The sequence below is a fragment of the Strix aluco genome, chromosome 7 (assembly GCF_031877795.1).
Source record: "Strix aluco isolate bStrAlu1 chromosome 7, bStrAlu1.hap1, whole genome shotgun sequence".
Lineage (NCBI taxonomy): Eukaryota > Metazoa > Chordata > Aves > Strigiformes > Strigidae > Strix > Strix aluco.
Genome location: NC_133937.1, coordinates 41,068,676 through 41,084,948, shown reverse-complemented (window position 1 = coordinate 41,084,948; position 16,273 = coordinate 41,068,676). Strand labels below are relative to the sequence as shown.

The 16,273-nt window shown below is 46.2% G+C and overlaps 1 long non-coding RNA gene across 1 annotated transcript in view; it reads left to right on the top strand.

The window, feature by feature from the left end:
- The window catches only part of LOC141925688 (uncharacterized), a 36,389-nt gene that overhangs the window by 5,346 nt on the left and 14,770 nt on the right, over positions 1-16,273 (top strand). Inside the window, exons 2-4 of the long non-coding RNA XR_012623910.1 lie at positions 3,836-4,003; positions 4,846-4,901; positions 7,921-8,071. This is a non-coding gene — a long non-coding RNA (uncharacterized LOC141925688). The remainder of the gene's footprint in view (positions 1-3,835; positions 4,004-4,845; positions 4,902-7,920; positions 8,072-16,273) is intronic.

Genomic DNA, 16,273 nt, shown 5'->3' with positions numbered 1-16,273 from the left:
CTTTCACTACACAGTGGCAAGAACATTGTCAGTGGGAATGATGTGTCATTCACAGGTTCTATGTTTACACCGATAAGGGAAATTTGGCTAGCCACCGTGGTTTGGAAAGCTAGCACAAGGTATTATCTACAGCTGTGACTATATAGTTTTAAATATTGATTGAAGTTATAAGGATTTTATTTTGATTTATTTTGAACTAGTTAGTGGACTGCAGTTAAAAACTCGTACAAATATGCTATTATCCATCCAGCAAATTTAAAACTCATGCAGTGTTTAAAAAACCTGAAGTGCTGTACTTTATTTTTAATACCCACGTTCCTGGCTTTGACCATTTGGCTGTGATCTCTTGGCTTCGCCTAGCAGCGTTAGCACGTTTGGTAAAGCAAAGCTTCCCGCGCCCAAGCAGCTCCTCCTGTCTTCTCTGGAACTAAACTTTAGGGTAATTCTAAACACTAAGTAAAGTTCCTGTGGGAAGTTTAGCCCCTTAGGCTATCAAATATTCAAATATACATTGTTTTCCTAAAGTAGTACCTTTTGATGTGTTGCAAATATTTTTTTTTTTCAATTTTTTATCAATCATAATTGATACTGTTTGGTGCTAAACTGCTGCATGCCATTAGCTCTGTGTACAAGAAGCAAGTGGTTTTGGTTGCTCGTCTGCTTATCTACTTTCTAGTTTAAGTACTCTCAAGATCTCCGTACTGTTTTCTGTGTGCAGTAGCGCTCTCTGCTGTCCTACAGTTACCACTGCAACAGGGAAATTCCACCTGCTGTAGTTGATCCTTCGCCACTCCTCTGCGAGGCTCAAGGTTTTTGGGTGCGCTACTGCTGATTTCTCGCCCCTCCTCTGGGATGGGCGTTAGTAGGTTTAACTTAATTGAAAGGGAAGGAATAAATGCTTTTCATTCAGACTAGTTCCTGGCTCATAACACGTCTCTCTGCGGGTGGTGGGACGGTGTTTGTTCTGCCCTAGAGCTGGGTGTGAGGCCAGGCTGGGCCCCGCGGGACCTGCGGGGGCCACCCAGCACCTGGGTGGGCGTCCCAGCAGCAGAGGGACCATCCAAGACAGCGTGGGTTTCAACTACCAAGATCTGGAGGATGGCAGGTTTAATTTCCCCACAGTTATAAATAAACAGTTAGGAGTAAGTAAACACATTCACTTTGAGGTAGTTTGTGGATGATACGGAAGCAGGTCATTTTAACTGCTATAGCAGTAGCATTTTATGTACCTAAATCATTCGCTTTTCCTAGCAACCTGTGCTTGCTGGTTGTACTGACAGTTGTGTTGTCCTTGGGAAGTGGAAGGTTTGCAAGGACTAAAGTTGACTTCTGAAGTTATTCCTGTGGTTGAGGGACAGGGAGCATGGACTGTGATGAGGTATAATGGGGTATAACGGGGTTTTCCCTGACGAAGCCCTGCCCGGGAACAGCAGCAGTCGTGCCCGGGGTCTCGGGACTGTGTGTACGGAAATCGCTCCTTTTCTCCATCCCTGAAGCCTGGGGAGGTATGTGGACATTCACAACAGTGCTCTCTATGCTGGCACAAAGTCCTCTTGGCTTACAACAAGGTGGTTTTTTTTCCCAGACACTAATGTTTGATCCTGTCTCATCACAGGATTAAGCAGGGACAAAGGAAGTTAATCAGCTCTGAAGCAGCACTTGAAATCCAGAGTAAGAACCTGTCTATAGTTTTCATGAAAGCAGAGAACCAAGGATCAACAAAATCATAAAGTAGTCGGAGCAGAGAACAAGAGTATTAAATGAGAAATCTGCGGAGGGGCACAGACTAAAACGCCCCTCGGAGCACATGCTTGTCCACAGAGACACCTGTGCCTGCGCGAGTGCCTGCGCGAGTGTGTTCATCTCCCGTCCCCTTGTACCTGGCTGTGCCAAACAGGAACGTTCTGTGCAAAGCAAAACCCACCCTGGCAGTTCCCCTGTTGCATTGATGGAGAAGGAAACTGGATCTCCAGGGATTAGGTGGCTGAAGAATGGTGCAGAAGGCAGCTGTTGAATATTACATGGTGGGATAAAAAGGGAACCTGTGATGGGCTGCCTCAACTGGAAGGACCATGGATTTCATTTTCTGTGTTGGCCTGAGAAAATGTTTGGAGTTTCTGCTTGTATTTTTCTGTTGGTCGTGCGTTCTTATAAACAACCAAACCTCAGATGGGAATTTTCTTGGTGACCTTCCTTTTCTCAGAAGGACTGTCTGTGCTGCTGGCAGTAGAGCACAGAAGGTCTTTGCAAAGCAGGATCCAAAGAACTCGCAGTTAAAATTTTCTTTTTGCTTTCTCTACACTTCCAGCTAAATGCTAGTAAGGACATCAGCCTTGAAGTGAGACATTGTGCCCTTTCCAAAGTAAAATATCACGTGGCACTACTGAATCCATTTGCTTCATAGAATTAATTATTTTCAGTGCATTTGTTGTTAAAAGATCCAGAGAGAAACAAGCAGTGGTTGAGGTTTCACTACACTCTTGAATTATTTTGAGCTACTTCCACATCATGGCTGAGCTTAACAGTGTCTTGAAATTCTGTTATCTTCCAAACTTGTGAAAGCTCAAGATCATCCCCACCCGAAAGTGGGAAAGTAGAACTAGAGCACATGTTTTCTGGAGTTTGTAAGTTCTTGGCATGCAGTGCCTTCCTCTTTGTGGAAAGAGAACGTGTTTGAAATAGGAAAGACTTCTCAAACACTTTTTAATTTTTACAATTTTTTCAACCTTACGATGCTTAAAAATATAAGCACCATATAGCCTTCTAGAAACTGGGGGAAAAGTAACGGCCTTCCTTGAAATTGCTATATTTGGTTTTCTATGGCTTTCCATCAAAAGTATAAATGAAATTGATTCTTCTGTCTGCAACACGTAGCCACTTGGTGGCACTATTGTTCCTTATTATACCAGACTTTTACTAACTGCATTTTCTAATAAAAACTATTTAAACTTTTGGGGTCTCTTGGAAACAGCTTCTACACATGAATGAAAATAGGAACAAGTAGGATTTTTTTTTTTAATGACTACAATATTATGGAGATTTATCATAATGGACCAGCTTCTCTGGGTCATGGTTTTTCATCTTTCTTTAAAGTGAAAAATGTGTAAAACACAGGGAAATGTCTCTGAACCCATTTTCAAGTATTCACACACTCCAAGTCAATGGGTAGAATACTAATAAAGGAAAAGTGTTTTGTATGGAAATGCTCCATCATGAGTTAAAGGTTAAGGATTCATTTTTATACTCGATAAGAATGAATGCATAATTGCTATCTGCTAGTTCAGAAAAACGAGTGATGGATTAATAACTACAAGACCAAAAGGCATGACAGGGAAGACAGATGGCATGATTGGTTTAAAAAAAAATAAATTCCCTAGGACATCTACCATTCATATTCCTTTTTTCCTTCTCGACACTTCTCATGTTTCCTTTTTTCATTGTGTGTACTGAATGAGGGTGGCTCATCAGCACAGAATAATCGTATATTCTGCATGCATAAATCAGTTCTAGCTGGCAGTTCCAGGCAGCAGCTTCCAGGTGATTGTGCCTGGATCGCCCCAGTTCGTGTTGGAAGTTGTCTTCGAACTATAATTAGCAGAATTTTTGAGTAATGATATTCAGCCAGTTGTGAAGACTTTTTCTCTTACGGGGAAGGTAAAATGAAGATTACCATAATATCCTGAAATGCTGTCTTGAGAAGTTGCATTTCAAAGCATAAGCCTTCCCAATGTAGATATGAAATGAAAGCAATAATAAAAGTACTGAGAGTCATTACATTGATAACATTGTCTCTCTCTGACATCTCCACCTCAAATCATCTGTTTTTATCTTCCAGCTCATAATGTGGAAGAAATGCTTCTGGCTCACGCCATTGGGCGGCGTCCCAGCCAAGGTCCAGGTCGGCGCCTTTGGGGGAGAGGGAATTGCGCCAGGTGGGTCGGACTCCCGGTGCCGGTGCCCTGCCGCCTGGGCTTGGTCTCTCTTTTAATTCCATGAAAAATAAGTAAGTTTTAAATTAAACCTGGAAAATGAATATAAAAACAACCCCATGTCCCCAACAGCATTTATTGAATGTAGCTTTCACTGGAAAAAAGACTTTTTTTTTTTTTTTTCCTTTTTGGTGAGAAACCTATATTTTAATATTTGGCAGGAGTAATTTCAGGGAGTCTGTAAATCTGGAACTCTGTATTTCCTCTAATCCTACAGTGCATTAGATGGTGCAGCTGATTTAGAGTTTAGGGAAAAAGAAATCTCAACGGTTGCCGTTAGATTTCTGGAGTATGTCCAGAGTAATGCAGATACACTTGATGTTGCTATATGCAACAATTCAGTATTTTAATTCTTTAAAGCTTTTTTTTTTTTTTGGTGAAAACTGAATTATCATCCTTCTTTTCAAATGCAAGCTCCCTCAAAGTTGGCTCCTCTGTGTTACCACGAAGCCCAAGGACGCAGGTGACAGAGCTTTATGCTTTGTCTTTCCGGACTCTCCACAGCTGCGAGGGCTTGAGAGGATCTCGTAAATCCTCTGTGTAACCCTTGAATGCTGCCCGCGAGCGTTCCCCGGCGTTTGGTGGGGCGGGAGCCCAGCCTGGACTGGTTGGGTGTCTGTCTGGTGGGGGTTGGCTGGGTGGGCTTAGGAGTTCCCGGCAGCAGTTCCCCTTGTAGAGCAATCTCTTCTTAAATTCAATATATTGATAAGTTAAAGCATTATTTCAAGATGCTTTAAAATGTTGCATCTACCTCTAGTAACTGTTTTCATGGGTAATACACCACGATTGAAATGGTTTTGTCACAAAGGCTGTGTCTTCCTGCCACGATTTCTTTTCTCTCTTGTCTCATGCCCAGAAATCTGCTTAATAGCATTTGGCCATGGACAGTTTGCAGTCTGAGAGGGGGCTGAGGTAAGACAGTGAATTTTTTTAAAATGCTGCATATATTTAACTTTGCTGTAGCTGAATAGAAACAGAATTCCTAAATATTCAATTTTAGAATTAAATCACTTGGAGACTTGCAGTTGCTCATGTGTGGCAGCTGTGATGGGGCACAGCATGTACCTCTGCTTGCACAGGAGGCACAGTGGTTTTGCTCGGTTTTACCCCCAAAATGGGAGGGAGGAGGACTCCTGGAGGCAGTGGGACTCTGCGGCCAGCCTGTGTAGGTGACCCGTGTCAGAGCTGGCTGTCCCAGCGGCGGTTGCTGTCTCTCTGGCGATGTCTTCAGTAATAGCCACCTTGGGTTTGGTGGCTACAGCCATACCGGGAAGCCGCTGGGCTCCCAGCAGGCCCAGACGCTGCCTCGCGGCGTGGCAGGACTGAGCAGAGGGGACGCAGGTCCCTGCATCCCACACACTCTGGCAGAGGTACAAGTGTTTAAACCTCCTGGGAGGAAGTTGTGTTTGGTTCGCGTTTCCGTTAGCTCTTGGGTTCGTGAAGGGAACGCGTGGCAGTTTATAGCACAGACGAGCACGTTAATGAACCAGGCTGTAAGTCAGCCGACAGAGAGCAGTGAGGGATTCTCCTTTTGGGCTGGGGAGGTCCCGCTGGGGCCGACGATGCGCTGCCCTGGCCCCGGCATGGTACAGTGGCAGTTTTACTGGTTCCGTTTGCTCAGGGTGGGCGGCCAACAGCATGGATGCGCAGTGTCCCTTGCACGCGGGCAGCCTGTGCACTGGCACGGGGCACAGGCCATGGGCTGCCCTTGCACGTAGAGGGTTTTGCAGAGTTTTGCACTCTCCTTCCTCCTCTGCGGCCTTTCTCTGTGAGACTGGGCAGGGGAGGACGCTGGCTATGAGCAGTTAGGAACAAAGGTTTTGTAGCCAGACGCTGGTCTCCTGGGTTACTAAGCCACCAAGACTTAAAATGCTTCACAAACAATGCTCTTGTTAAATATATCTGAGTACGAATTCAATTAAACTAGATAATACTTTATGAATAATTATGGCAGCAGGCATCCTTCGATATTTAATGTAGGGAGCAGAACGGGATACGCATCACTGAACCCTTATGGATAATTTTTCAGACCTCCAGCATTAAATTTTTGCCACTTCTCGGCGAGGCCACGTCTGTCTTTGCAGCTTGGTACGTTTTCTTTCATACTAGAGGAGAGTTTGCAAGGCCTTTGTGTGGCATTTGCAATGAAGATGCCTGAGGTTTGCGAGGGAGATCCTTTGTTTGTGAGGCCAATGCAAGCAGTGGAAGGCAAGAAGCCAGGCCCTGCCCACCGTGGCACAGTCTGCGTCCCGGGGCGGCTCTTGGAGTGGGTGGGTGGTTCTCTCGGTCACTTTGTGTAAGGAAGGGATCTGGAGAGAGCACGCGGTGCCCAAGGTGAGGAACGCTTGGGCCCTGGCTTTAGTCAGGCTCTCGGCTTGGAGCACCCGGGGGGTTTGGCAGCACCCAGTGCTCCGTGGCGTGCTTGGAGGCTTCAGCCAGGTGCCGGCACTGCTCTGCTGCCAGCGCCCCTGCCATGGCCCGCGCCAGCTCTCCGTGAGGGTTGTTGGGCACCCGCGAGCCGCTTCGGATGAACAGTTTCCACATCTTGTCAGAAAGGCACCTCTTGTGTTAGCCCCTAGGTTACCTCCCTCCCTTCACTTCTCTTTGACTCGAAGGATTTTTCAACAACAGAGAATTAGGCAACTATAGTCAGAAAAAGAGTTAATCCATTGATTTTCATGTCTGTTCTGTTGATGCATCTTTCTTGCCTAAAACCTGATTATAATACAGTAACTGGATGAATCCCGCAGCGTTTTGTGTCCTGGATGAATGATGTTGTCTCATTTTGAGTCTTGCTAACACAGTGTCCCACAACGGAGGTTGATGAAAGCAGAGATACTTTATTATCTGCATGCTGCAATGATATTGGTTTAAGTGATCATCACTGCATTTAATCTTAGGTTTAAAGTGTCATGGCTAAGATCAGAGCGTGTTCTTGTGCTTGGCTGTGGAGATTAATGCTTGGGACATCGGTGAGCTGCAGAACGACCATCGGCTCAGTGAAACAGTGCTTTCAGCTTTAGTAGCCAATTTTCAAGGATATTTTTGAAAAGCTGAAAACATTAGAAATTGAGTGAAGTGAAAACAACAACAATTTTTTAACTACTTCTGATGCATACAGGTTTGCTGCTAGTACAGTTGGTTAAGTGATACCTATGTATATTGATGTACACTGCTGTTAACAAACTGAACTTTGTCAGGCAGTTAATTAAAAATAGCAATAGCATTAACTGAGACACCTCCATTTGCTTTTACTCTAGGGAAGATCCAGTCCAAGTGTAATTATACCTAAAAAGAGGAGGATTCTGTAAATCACAAACGTTTGATAAATTGATGCACAAAGAAATCAGTAAAATTTGCCAACAAACTTATAAATGAGCCTGTGTGACCATATAGTACTGGAATTACTAATGAAGGGCACTGGAGACAATGTACAGGCTGTGTGGTCTGACGAGGCAAACTGAGATTAGATGATAATCAAATTAACCCAAAATGCCCCAGAATAACAGCTCCAAATAGCATAATGAAGTTAAAGAACTGGAAAATTAATCAAGACCAAGAAAAAAAGTAAAATTATGAGAGGGGGGAAAAAAAGGTGGATGCTAATACAAAGGTGAGCAAAAGTCTTGTGGGATTGTATGGAGTGTTTAATGAGCTGGACAGCATCATCCTGGAGTGTTTTGCGAAGATAAGAACTGCTCTGTGGGTTCCTGCCCCTGTGAGGCAAGCTGCTGAGGGCCTGTTGCGACCAGCTCGCCCTGTCTGAGTGGCCCCAGCCTGCAGGGTTGGCACTGCCACCTCCACGTCGGGCTTTCGAACCGCACGTCTGCGTGGTGGCTCCTAGAAAAGCTGCTGGGAAGTGACTTTTCCGTAATGTTACGTGCAGGCCTGATCGCAGCCAAGTTAACATGATCCTTCCCTTTGATTTTAGGAAGTGAACAGTAGAAACCAAACTTCCAGCAGCCCGACTGACTGTCTGCATTCAGAAAAGCACGGACTGAGCTGACATTGCGAAACAAGATGACATGGGCTAAGCACGAATTACTCCAGGGCTAAGCCTTCACCGAGGGGGGATTACACGGGTGAGCAAATCTGGATTTCTGTTGGTGGAAGATCTTAAAAGGGCATTGGGTGAGAAGAGCAAAGGCAGACCTGGGACGGTCTGGAACACAGCTGCTGCCTGCCGGGGCTTTGGAGGGGCTGGCTCAGAGGGGTTGAGCATAACGTGGTTGAAGTCTTGGGTGGCAGGAGAAGAAAGAGGGAAGGGGGTGACTCAGTTCCCCCCAGCAGTGCTGAAGTTCTTCCCATCTTCAGAGGAGCACACACGCTGGGCAGCGCCCGGCTGGCCGGGCCACCTGCGGCTTGGGCGTGGGGCAGGGGCTGTGCCACCTCCCCGCCAACGGCAAAATCACCTTGGACCCCTGTCAAAACAAAACCCCCAAACCCAGATGGCCCCATTCAGAAATCATATTTTTAAATTCCATTCCTCTGTTCTCTTACCAAGAAAAAAACCCAAACCAATCCACCCCAAGCCCTTGGATGTTTTCCCTAACAGGTAACAGAGCAAATCCTAGATCCAGCAGTGACATTACTTGTTTTTAGGTGAGAGAAGTATTTTCCAGTTGTAAAATGATGTTTGTGGAAGAATTTCAGTGGGGTGCTGAGGAATATAGGATGTCTTGAGGGGACTAAGATTGCAAAACTTATCTTATGGCACACTGGCGAGCTTTAGCTTAGTCAGGATAGTGACTGAGAATTATCCGTGCAAGGAATATTCCCAGCGTATGGGGGATTTCCTTGTGTGGTCTGGTTCCCACACCTTCCCAGGAGCTAGAGGCAGGCTGAAGCACGCGGACTCGGGGATTGCCCGGGCTGATCTTGTTAACGTACCATAAATACAATTTTTTTATAAACTCATGCTTCGCCTTTATAATTGAATTTTACAATCAATACGTGTCTGCAGGCAGTAGGCTGGTACGCCTGGCGATGCACGGTTATTTTATGTGAAGAGATTTGTTTTCCTTAGGCTGGCTCTTGCGGTGCTGAGCAGTTGGAGGTCTTTGGCTGTGATCAAGACCGGGAAGATTTATTTTACTGCTTGCAACAAAGCGGGTGCTTGTGGCTCTCCAGGTGCTGCCGTTGCATCAGCAGCAGTGGCAGAGCACTGGGGCCGGTGCTCTGCACCAGTGCGGGGACCAGCAGTATCGCTTGAACCGCGAGGAATGATCACAAGAGCCCGGGCAGGCTTGGGTTCTCCTTTAGCATCGCATCTTCAATGTGTTGTACAAGCTTTTCCTAATTCCCCTTCCTGCTGGCGAGGTGAGTTGGGTGTACAGCCCCGGTTTCTGGGAGGCACCAGTGGCAAAGGATGTTTAGATGAGTTGCCCAAGGACAAGATGAGTGGCAGAGCAGAGGGCAGTCACTGATTTCATCTCCTAGAGCCTGTTACTGGAGAAAATCTTGCTTCTGTGTGTCTGCATCAGTAGCTGTGGGCAGCCCCATGTTAATCTCACTTAAACTGCATCAGTTTAGCGTTTTTCTTCCGAGCTGGCTGGAGTAAATTGGGTACTCACTCCCGTAATTAACTATTGAATGGGAAGTGTCTGATCTGCAGAGATACAGGGGACTTGTTGCTCCTGGAGAAACTGGACTGAATGATGAGTTTAGCATTGGGCTTATTCTTAATACAGACAGGCCGTGCGCTGGTGATTGACCCTTCAACACTAAATATTGACCGTATGAATCAATTTGCTGTGAGCATGCTGTCCCAACGTGTTTGTCTAGCCAGCTCCGAGGGGCTGTAGAGCCTTCCTGGCACGGTGTGTAGAGAACTGTTCCTGGGAAAATCCATTGATGTTACAAATGTAAGTGATAGATCTAATTGCAGGAATAGCTCAGCAGCTGCGTGCTGATATACCCTCTCCCTGTTTGCCATCTCCCTCATTAAACGGCTCCTTCATTTCTTCCAGCTCCCCAGCGCAGTGCCCAGCGATGTCGTTGGGTCAGACAGGCCCAACAGTTGGTGTGAGCAGGGCTGGCGGGGCATTCGCTCAGGAGGGAGTTTGCTTTTTGCTGAGAAAAAAACGGGCTGTTGGTGTTAAGTTCAGCTGTGAGGAGCACTGGGCTGGACGCGCCCGTTGCGCAGGGCCCCGTGGGTCAGGCACGGCATCTCCAGGTTGTGGAGAATGCGCTGTAAACCTGGAGCTGCAATTTATTGTGTTTGGGAAGAACAAGTTACTAATAAATCGAAGGCAGCAGGGCAATAATGTGCCTGTTCCCATGGGGTGTGAATGCCTGGTCGCCGTGGCTGAGGCAGCTGACGGGCATCCCCGGCTCCGGGCGTTGGTACCCGCAGCCGCCGGGCGAGAGCGGACGGTGCTCCGGTGCAGATGGAAATCTGCTTCCCCCCTGCCAGCTTCATTGTCAAAAATGTATTTGTCAGATTTTTAATAAAAGAACAAAGGCTGTTTTCAATTTGTTAACTGCCTGATGATCTAGGGTAGATTGCCATTTAAAAAGCTCTGCTCCAGTTAGAGCAACTGCCAGGAAGCTGGTATGTTTGTAATATTTGTTCATCACGCTGCAAAAAATAATACAAAGAACAATCCAATCGAGGAAAAAGACATTTCCTTAAATTATTTTTTTAATTAGTAACTTACAAACATTTCTTATTAAAAAGTAAGAATTTAAAATTCAACAAACTGGTTTTAGCTTTTTAGAATGAAATGATCAGGGAGTGATGCGTCCCTCCCATGCATCTGTAATGAAATATTAATTGGATAAAAGCTTTAATATAGATTTTTAAAGCAGGTTTTTTCCTTCCAGTTTAACATATTAGAACGGGGAACAGTTCTCATCTGGCTCTTACAGAGCCAGATGAGAACCTGATTTTCTGCCACTGTGGCTGTTTTCTGCCGGTTCTTCAGTCTTTATTTATAGGGGGAATTAAGAAAGAATTAGGAACGGAACAGGAGAGGAAATGCAAAAGGCAAATCAGAGGAGAGAGCGAGAGGTTGGGTGTCATAAAGTAGAGGTATCAGACGAAGAAAATTAACTTGGGAAGACTTTGTACCCTCTGTTCTAGACAGAAAAATGCATAAATTCACTCGTGACTTTTTTTAGCACAGAAACACATGAGAATCAGCCTTTTGGTTCATGTACATCTGCAGTTTTAACACTGGCTTTACCACTTAAGCTCTTCTTTATCACTTAAGGTCATAAAGCGTTAAGCAGTACTGGTGATGAGTTAGCGGATCCCAGACCAGCATATTATATTAGTATTTTCTTAAACGTGTAGGAGCTAATTGGGAAGAAACATTGATTCTAATAGAAGAGTTTTCTGGAAGGGATCTGCGCTTGGAGAAGAACAGCAGGGAGAGCTGCCTCGGCAGCCGAGCCAGGGGTTTGTGGGGTGTCTGGCATACCGGCAACCCCGCGCAGAGCCTACATTTGTGCTGTATCATAACTAATCATTAATTAGTCTGCCTCTGAGATGGATATGAAAATAAAATAAAGCAATCAGACTTTCCCAGCAGTCAAACACCCCCCCCCCCCCCCAAAAAAAAAGAAAGGTGGAAACCTCCAGCTGTGGGGTTTGTTATCTGTTGTGTATAATCTTAAACAACTTGTCAGGTACCGATGCCCTGAAAACAGAACTGAAGGGGTCATAGGTGCTCCGTGTGTTTCACTGTGCTGTCAGGCTTCAGGAAAAAGGAATCTCTCAGAAAGGTGGTTTTTGTTTTGGTTTTTTCCCTCGCTTGCTTGTTTACTTGCTCTCTGATGCCCTTTTCTCTCTTTGTGTTTAAAACACGGCTAATGCAGTGCCCAGGTGGGGATCTGGAGGAGGGTGTTAGAGCTGGGGAGCTGCCGTTCAGGTAACGAGCCTTAGACCTGTTACCCCAGCCTTTTTCTGGCATGGCTGCAAAGAGGAGAGTTTCCTGCACAGCAGCTAAAAGAGCGGCCAAATTACAGGTGTGCAGCACCTGAGCAGGGGAAATAGGATTAACAGCGCTTCCCACAATAGCCTGGGTATTTCAGGGTCTGCTTTTAGATCTATTCCAGTTACTGTGTTTACTATAGCAAATGTCAGACGCACAGTTAATTACTGCGGTCAGTGATAAATATGGTTGTGTTAGCTGCTTAATGCATGTACAGATAGACACATTAGGAAGTCATTGTTATTGATGTTCTTCAAGCTGTTTGACCAATGAATTTTAACCTGGACAACAGCTCCAGCTTATGTACATTATGTACAAGTGTCTTTTAAAAATGTGTCATAGCTACTTCAAGGGAATAAAGGCTCTTAGAAGTGATTAATCCCACAAATAATATAGGTAGAAACTCAGGGAACCACTGCTGGATTTGACCCATAGTTTTAGTCAAAATCTGGATGACCGAAAAGTGGAAATGAATGCGAACTTTGAATCACCAGCTAAACAAAATGGGAGTCCCGTCCTCCTCCTCCTTCAGGAACATATTTTCTCAATAGTAAAATGAACCCTGGGAAAGCTGGTGGAAGATTTGCTAGTAGCTCCATCTCAGGCGATGCCCCTGCAGTTGCCTCTGCAGGGCGGTCAGCCAGCCTGTACTCCCGGTGCGGTCAGGCCGAACCCACGGGTGGGAACAGCTTTAATAATTCATTTGTGATGTACGAGGCCAGAACGGTACCTCTGATTTCAAATACCTGCTAATTAGGGTACTGATCTGAAAGCAGCGACCTGCTTCCTTATCTCTCTGAAAGAAATGGAGCTGCGCAGAGCGGGGAAGAGCAGCGTGTAGTGGGGACTGGGGGTGTAGTCGAAGAGGAGGGAGGCTCCACTCTGGGGAGGGTGTGGGGGGGTCCCGGTGGTCGGGGGCTGTGTCACCCCCACTCTGGTCACTGCTGCGGGGGGATTGGCCCCGCCACCCGGGCTCCGGGATACACCGTTAGTCTCCCAAAGACTGACCCAAAGAATGTGGGACTCACAGAGGGAGTCTGGGTGAAATTTAGTCTGTGTTACAGAAGAGGTCAGGGTGGAAAACCTGGTGGTCTCCACCGGCCTTAGACTTCTAAGCTAATGCTGCTTCCTCAGAAGCTGTTGCTGTCGTTCTTTGGGTATGAAATACATTGTCAGGTGGTTCCTGAGCCAGGCAGAATGGCGGCATGCTGTCCTCCACAGGGCATCTTCCATGCCAGCCAGGGCTTCAGCACCTGCCTCATGGTGCCGAGCAGGGTTCCCCCGGGCCTCGTGCCACGAAATGAATGCTTGCTTGTTCTTATTTTTGTTATTTTCTTGTCCTTTTCCCTTTTTTCATTTCCTCTCTTTCTTTTGAGGTTTGTTGTGTGTTGGCAGTAGCACTTATTTCTCATTTCCATGCTGTGAAAAGCTGTTAGAAAGGATCTCAGTGACATGCATTGTATTTGTAAAAATGCTTTGCATATATTTGCTTGTTTGAATGCATCAATATTTCTCATGGAAATGATGTATTAACGTTTTAACTGTCTTAGATATTTAAATCAGTGAAATTGGATAACAATACATTAATTTGAACATAATTGTCAGTGTCACAAAGAGCTGGGTTTTAAAAACAGGTTGGTTATTTTTAAATGTGTGGCAAAGGCTTTTTAGAAAACTTGTGCCAGGAGGCTGTTGAATGAGCTGCTTTCGCAGCCCCAGTGGTGGTGGGTCAGGAGTTCTGGTTCAGGTTGTCTGTTGAAGGCGAGGTTTAAACGCTTACTCTCTGACTGACTTCTGTCTTTACTGTATCTTCCTGGTGCTTTTCTGGACTACTCAGAGGCACAAATTTTCAGAAATTATTTCTCTAAACTTCTTCTGGAAATTCTAGTTACTACTTTCTGTGTAGCTTCTGCGCCAGGGAAAGATGCTGTGGGTCCGACCTGGGCCAGTGCCAGCGTCCCAGTCTGCTGCCCTCGCCTTGGAGTTCACCCCTTGTTTGCTGATGGGTGAGACCCCATCTCAGGGTCACAGAACACAACAGGACCCTCTTCCATTTTAAATAATTAAGTGCTGAGTTATTTCAACTATCTGTCCTGTTTGTTTGTATATTTTTAAGTAACCACAGAGCTGTAAACCTGTGGATCATGTGGTTATGCTGCCTCAGCACAGCGACAAAAACCTCTCCTATGTGAAGAGAGTGTGTGTGTGTGTATGTGTGTGGAGGGTTGCTTGAGGGTGGAAATCAGAACTAATGCAGGTACAAGTGATGAAATAAGGTATTTCTCTGAGCATAGGCCATTAAGAAATTTAATATTCTTCAGTGATAAAAAAATATAAATATTTTTAAAGCTGTAAAAATCAGTTAGCGCGATTGCCTCCGGCGCTATTCTGTGACACAGCCATGGCAAACCCCTGTACTTCAGTGTTTACCGCGGCTGCGATTCCCCAGGAGAGAACCGCAAGATACATCTTTAACACATCAGACCCTCCTATCTGTTAAATTCTGCTCAGATTGTCTCTCCATCCTCCGACCCTCGTGGTTAATAAAGGCAGCTGAGGGCAGGTTGGTCACCTCAGTGTGCCAAGGCCCCGGGCACCCCCGGCAGTGAGAGTGGGAGGGGAGGAGGGATGGAGCATCCCATGGGTGCGGGGGCTGGAGCTGCTGCATCCGTAGGCACCTGTCAAGCCTGGCTGGTGTGAAGGGGTTTGGGGGATGCCAGTGTTCCAGGTTTGGTTCCCTGGAGGTGTTTTTGGCACAAGTCACGATATTCTGATGTTGCTTTTTGGCAGCAGGAGTGTAAGCCCCTCTCACCTGTTCGATTTACCAACAGGATTTGTGCAATCACTTTTTTGTAAGCTTGTCCTGGTTTCCACTGGGATGGAGCTAATTTTTTTTCCCCCTTTCTTAGTAGCTAGAATGGTGCTGTGTTTTGGATTTAGTGTGGGGTTTCATGTGAGAAGGACGTTGATAATACACTGATGTTTTTAGTTGTTGCCAAGAAATCCAGGGCTTCTCAACCCCCCATGTCCTGCCCATGCGCAGGTACACGAGAAGCTGGGGGGAGCACAGGCAAAACAACGGACCCAAACTGGCCAGTGGAATATTCCAGATCATACAGCGTCACACGCAGTGGACAGAGGAGGGTTGATGGGGAAGCTCACTCAGGTTTTTGGGGTGGTGGTTTCAGGATTCTCTCTCCTCTGGGATCACTAGGGCTGGGCATCTGTCAGTGGTCGGTGAGCAATTGGATTGTGCATTACTTGTATGTGTTTTCTATTGTTATTATTATTATTATTATCATTATTATTTTAATTTTATTTCAATTGTTAAATTGTTTTTAGCTCAACCTGCGTGTCTCCCTACCCTTACCCCTCCACCCTAGGGTGAGGGAGGGTGAGCGAGTGACTGTGTGGTGTTTGGCTGTTGGCTGGGTTTAAACCATGACAAAGCTACAAACTTAAACCCAAATATCAACAAATGTGAAATGTTGAGCCAGAAAAGATGGAGGGAGCTTTTTTCTTTATCACAACCCTTCCCCTGAGACTTTTTTTGCTTTGTTTCATGCTGTGTAATAATTAGCTCTTGGTGGGTGTAATAGCTGAAGGACAGGACAGTGTGTATGACTGATGGATCTCCGTTCGCTGCACAGACCCCCCACCCTCCCTGGGTGCCTTCCCACGGCGTCGGGGTTCTCCTCGAGCCCAGTTCCATGAGGAGCATCTTGAAGGGACACGGCCCCCGCCCCGTGCTTGTCCCATCACAGCCCCTGGGGCTCGTCACAGCAATTTGCCCCAGTGGCACTTCCCACCATCTCCCCTCCTGCTGCCCTGATGACTGTCTCCAGGCTTGGGGATGGAAGGGGTGGTGGGAGCCTTGTGTCTTGGCTTTCCTTGTCAGGTGTAACGTGCAGGCTGGTGAGCTGTGGCTGACACGTCCAGGCCCTTAATTCTGTGTAGGCTGTGAAAAGGAAATGCTTTGGTTTGCGTTTTGTTTTCTTTTTATTTTTTTTCCCCCAATCTTGCAGGGAAAAAAAGCCAAGTGCTTTAAAGAATTGAGGAGAAAAAAACCTCATGTACAGTGAGCTGGAGAACACTTATAATTATTTTTTTTCCCTGTTGAATTTAACTTGCCCTGTGGCCTAAAGCAAGGCAGGTCTTTCGTGCTGCAGTTCCAGCGGGTGGTTTTTGCAGCATTTTGCAGTGTGATGGCAGAAGGGAGCGGAGCGGAGCCTGGGCTGTGCCTGCTGGCCCCCACTGCTCAGAGGGACTCACCCAGGTCAGGAAGGTCCCCTCAGAGCAGCTTCTTGCTGTGAAAACTCCTTTTCCATGGAGGCCCGGGAGGCTTTG